A 6,000-nucleotide genomic window follows, 5' to 3' on the forward strand; every position below is an offset into this window, starting at 1 on the left:
CACTTTTAATCTGACATTTTTTAATAGTTTGGATTGTTCTGGATTTATAATGATATGAATGGAATGTATTTTCACAAATAATTCTGTAGACATGGCTTCCCATATCACACCTTAAAATTTTATTTAAGGTGTAAATGTAATGTAAATCTACTAAAGTAAATCATCATTCTCCTTCTTAGAACAATAAGACTTAAATGAGTCCATCGCTTTAGGCTAAAAAGCCTATATTTTGGATAACTATAAGGTCAAATGAATAGCTCATGGCAAGAAAGTAATTTGATGTTACAATCTATATTGATGGATAATTCAGTTCCTTTATCGAATGAAATATCAAGTAGTTCCCCCAAAACTTAAACAGCTACATCAGTTCAGTTCAGTTCAGTTCAGTTCAGTTGCTCAGTCATGTCCGACTCTTTGCGACCCCATGAATCGCAGCATGCCAGGCCTCCCTGGCCATCACCAACTCCCGGAGTTCACTCAGACTCACGTCCATCGAGTCAGTGATGCCATCCAGCCATCTTATCCTCTGTCGTCCCCTTTTCCTCCTGCCCCCAATCCCTCCCAGCATCAAAGTCTTTTCCAATGAGTCAACTCTTCGCATGGGGTGGCCAAAGTACTGGAGTTTCAGCTTTAGCATCATTCCTTCCAAAGAAATCCCAGGGCTGATCTCCTTCAGAATGGACTGGTTGGATCTCCTTGCAGTCCAAGGGACTCTCAAGAGTCTTCTCCAACACCACAGTTCAAAAGCATCAATTCTTCGACGCTCAGCCTTCTTTACAATCCAACTCTCACATCCATACATGACCACTGGAAAAACCATAGCCTTGACTAGGTGGACCTTTGTTGGCAAAGTAATGTCTTTGCTTTTCAATATGCTATCTTGGTTGGTCATAACTTTTCTTCTAAGGAGTAAGCGTCTTTTAATTTCATGGCTACATAAGTTTATTTAAACCATAGGTAATGAATAAAAATAGCTCTACTACTTGTTAAAAAATTACTAGGTACTCTTTAAATGTTTAAATATTCCCTATAGATTAAGACAAAATATATCTTTCTAAGTTTCTGAAAGACAGGTCCTTAACCAACCTTGCAAATTTGCCTAATATGAGAGTCATGTTTGAATGAATACATAAGAGAGCAAGGCAAACAATGTTTCAGGTGTTTTCATTTGTTTAACCAAGGTGGGTCAAGTCAGTGCCCCTCTCATCACACCCAACCAGCAGTCAAGTTGGGCCCACAGAGTGAGTTTATTTTTTTGTGTTTCTTTCTGTGTTTGTTACTGGAAGGTTATACATATATATCTCTGTTTCTGACTTCTCTCCCTTTTTTCATAAATGTTGACTATATATCTGGCTGTGCCACACAGCTTGAGGGATCTTAGTTCCCCAACCAGGGATTGAACCTGGGCCCCTGGTAGTGGCAGCATGGAGTCCTAGCCACTGGACTGCCAGGGAATTCCCTCTGCTTTCTACACACTGAAAATCTGACCACACCTACAATTTCATACTGTAAAGTATGGCAACATGAAGTCTTTCTGTTCCCTTGAGATGGGCATATGCACTCCATCTTGCCACAGTCAGCTTACTCCTTAATTTACTGTCAGGCCTTCATAGGTGTGTAAATTTATAATTCCTACTGTTGAAGGTCAGACATCTTAGTCTGCTCCCACTTCTGTAAGAAAATACCCGAGGGACTTCCCTGGTGGTCCAATGGTTAAGACCCCACCTTCCAATGCAGGGGCACAGGTTCAGTCCCTGGTAGAGGAGCTAAGATCCTATATGGCTCATGGTCAAAAAAAGGAAAACAGAAGCAACATTGTAACAAGTTCAATAAAAAGCTTTTAAATGGTCAACATCAAAAAAAAATTCTTAAAAAAATACCTTAGTCTGGGTGGTGTCCACAACAAAGGCTAATTTCTCTTGTGTTGTCTGGAGTCTCCACATGTGAAATCATGGTTGGACAGGTCCAGTGCTGGTGAGAACTCTCTTCCTGGGAGTAGACGGCCTTCTAATTGCTGAGAGTAGACAGCCTTCTAATTGCAGTGTCCTCACGGTCAAGCAAAGGTCTGTCTTCATCCTCTAATGTGGTCACTAACTCCATTGTGAGGGCTTCACCCCAAGACCCCATCCAAGTCCAATGGTGTCCTAAAGGCTCTGCCTTCAAACACCATCACATGGGGGATTAGGGTCTTATCATACGCATTCTGGGCTTTCTTAGTGGCTCAGACGGTAAAGAATCTGCCTGCAGTACAGGAGACCCAGGTTCAATCCCTGGGTCAGATAAGTCCCCTGAAGAATGAATTGGCTCCCCCACTCCAATATTCATGCCTGGAAAATTCCATGGACAGAGGAGCCTGGTGGTCCCAAAGAGTCAGAGACAACTGAATGATTAACACTTTCACTTTCATATGAATTTGGGGGGAAGCACAAACATTTAGTCCAAAGCACATGTGCATTAAGGCGTGCTCAGTCAACTCTTTACAACCCCGTGGATTATAGCCCACCAGTGTCCTCTGTCCAGTGATTTTTCAGGACTAGAGTGGGTTGCCATTTCCTCCTCAAGAGGATCTTCCCGACCCAGGGATCAAGCCTGTGTCCCCTGTGTCTTCTGCATTGGCAGGTGGATTCTTTACCACTTGCCAGTGCCACCTGGGAAGCCAATCCACAGCACAAGATATGCAGATAGGCAGATTTCAAAGTCCAAAGCTTTATTTTTTCCTCCCATTTACCCATTAGACATAATTAGATCTTGTACTTCTTATGCGTGGAAGCTATCTACATGGTGTATTCAGAGTGAATGGAAACCTCATGCTACGTAGCTGAATCCTTTCATTACCTGGAAAACCTCAGCACCACCCGTTGGACTGTATATGTGAGTTGGCAAATGGCTTCTGATTTTTTTCTTTTTTCTTTTTTTTCTCATTTAACTTATGCTATCAAGGTTTTCCTGGAGTAGGAAATGGCAACCCACTCCAGTAATCTTGCCTGAAAAATACAATGGACAGAGGAGCCATGGTGGGCTACAGTCCCTTGGAGTTGTAAAGAGTCTGTCGCGACTGAGCACTCACATATACACATCAAGGCTTTCCATGCTTGGGTTAAATGGGATCTAGCAGTTAGATCGGAGAAGGCAATGGCACCCCACTCCAGTACTCTTGCCTGGAAAATCTCAAGGATGAAGGAGCCTGGTAGGCTGCAGTCCATGTGGTCACTAAGAGGCGGACTCGACTGAGTGACTTCCCTTTCACTTTTCACTTTCATGAATTGGAGAAGGAAATGGCAACCCACTCCAGTGTTCTTGCCTGGAGAATCCCAGGGACGGGGGAGCCTGGTGGGCTTCCATCTATGGGGTCGCACAGAGTTGGACACAACTGAAGCGACTTAGCAGCAGCAGCGCAGCAGTTAGATACGCACAAGGCAATGGCAACCTATTCCAGTACTCTTGCCTGGAAAATCCCATGGACAGAAGAGCCTGGTAGGCTGCAGTCCATGGGTCGTGAAGAGTTGGACATGACTGAGCGACTTCAATTTCACTTTTCACTTTCATGCATAGGAGAAGGAAATGGCAACCCACTCCAGTGTTCTTGCCTGGAGAATCCCAGGGACAGGGGAGCCTGGTGGGCTTCCGTCTATGGGGTCGCACAGAGTCAGACACGACTGAAGCAGCTTAGCAGCAGTAGCAGTTAGATAAATCTATTAGAGTGACAAATTTATTAAAAGCAAGAATAAGTACTAAGTCGCTTCAGTCGTGTCCGACTCTTTGAGATCCCATGGATTGTAGCCCACCAGGCTCCTCTGCCCATGGGATTTTCCAGGCAAGAATACTGGAGTGGTTTGCTAATTCCTTCTCCAGGGGATCTTTTCGACCCAGGAATCGAACCCATGTCTCTTATGTCTCCCGCATTGGCAGGCAGATTCTTTACAACTAGCGCCAGAAGCAAGAATAACAAAATATGTCTTATTCTATTTCATGAAGACTAGTTATGAAATAATCTTAAGTAACTTTAGCTGTCCCTATCTTACCTGAGTGATTTAGATGTTAATACTCAATTTGTAAGGATTTCTTTCTTCAAAAAATGCAATTATTTCAATTATGTCCAACATATTTTTCCATATTTATAACACATGATCTTTATATTCCTAAACTCTACTTCTTATACTGAATTTGTTTTGTTATTTTTATTTTGGCTTAAAAATAAGGAAACTTGTTAAACATTAATGAGAGTCATAGAAACCATTGTTACAATACTACAGTTTTATATTTTACTCACACATCTATAAACAGTATTGGAAGTATAATAATGCAATTAAACTAAAAGCAATATTTTTAAAGCCTTTGAAGCATAAAATTTTTAATTTGGGGATAAGATTCATTAAACCCACTTAAATTAATACATTTAAAGAGCATTTAAAGCAGCTCTTAAATATGTCATGCATGAATGTACTGTGTTTGTACAAGACCCATTATTGAAGGACCCCTTATGTCTTCTAAAGAAATGTTTATAAATTCAGATATTTTCAGAAATATTAGCATTTCCTTTTTATAGTAGAACATGGATTATAGTCATTGAAGTCTACCCAAATCTATCAATCTCTTAATAGACATAAATCTACATCTATAGATTCTTCTTTCTAGTGTTTTTTTTTTTTCTTTCCAAAATCATGTCAAGGATTCTAAAGACATATACCATCAATAAAGTTGAGATATTGGCATTCACTTTCATCTGTTCATTTGTTGGTCTGAAGAAACAGAAGACTGCAGGAGGCACACACATATCAGCTGCATCACATCTCATTTGTTGGAAAGGATGTCATGGTTAAAATTGAACAAAATTGCTCTGAAAAGCATCTTGCAAAAGAAGCAGATAACTGTCCCTATATGAATTATCTAAATTGAATGCTTCCTGCTGCCTAAAGTCAGGTAATCGGCGTCAGATGAACAGATCAAATTTAAGGGAAAAAAATGTGTGAAATGCTCATTTCAAAAAAAAAAAAAAAGTACAAACCTAGCAATTGCCCTCCTAACTGTCTGGACTTAGTATAAAAGTTAATCAGGAATCTAGAAAGGAACAGATGTAAAAGAATGCCAAACATACATTCTCCCACACTTTTGATTAACTGAGCTGAAGATGGAGGTATTGAGAGATGTAACTTTTCCACCATTCTTTAAGTCCATTAAGCACTAATTGTGAAAGTTTTTTTTTTTCTTCTGAAGAAAAGGAAAGAAGAGGGAAAAAAAAAAAAAAAACCCTTTCTTCCTACCCGTTCTGACAGAAGACACAAAAGCCCTGAACTGTGAGTGGGGCAACATGTCCACACTCCTTTCAGCGGAGAGCTTTTATTTCCCGCCTGTCAACAGGAACTCAGGCCCTTTTTGGAAACTTATTGTCCCCAGCTAAGACCCTTGTGAAAGGCAACAGATGTTACTAAGATTACACCAGCCTGTCCACTATCCTGTTTCCTTTTTCAAGGAAGAAAAAAAGAGAGCCAGCAAGAGAAAGGAGACCGAGCCTTGCTTGACATCGCGGCACCGGTCTGCACTTGAGCAGGTCCGTTTGCACACGCTCGGCCGGCCGCGCAGAAAGGGCTGCGCGCGTCTATTCAGCCGGAGGTCACTCCTAACGCGCTCCTCAGCGGGCCTCACGTCTTTCACACGGAGCAGCTGCCTCCGATTGCCAGAACAAATTGAGGTGATTCAGGCCACCAGCGGGGCATAACTATAACTTCCATTCACTAGGAAGGGAGGAAAGCGTTCAAAGCAGACCAACTGGGGTTGCCCACAATAAACCGTAGGATTAGATTTGATACACTGGATATTAAGACACGGTCGTATTGAAAAGTGGGCCATAATGACATAAGAGACTACAAGATAGCTATGAGTGACAATAAGGAAAAGAACTTGGGCATTTATTAAGTTACAGCTAATTATCAAAGGCCCTATATTTCTGTGTCTTCCTGTGTGTGCCTCCTCATTCCTGTCTGACTCTGCGATCCTGTGGAC

The sequence above is a fragment of the Bos indicus genome, chromosome 24, assembly GCF_029378745.1.
Source record: "Bos indicus isolate NIAB-ARS_2022 breed Sahiwal x Tharparkar chromosome 24, NIAB-ARS_B.indTharparkar_mat_pri_1.0, whole genome shotgun sequence".
Taxonomy (NCBI): domain Eukaryota; kingdom Metazoa; phylum Chordata; class Mammalia; order Artiodactyla; family Bovidae; genus Bos; species Bos indicus.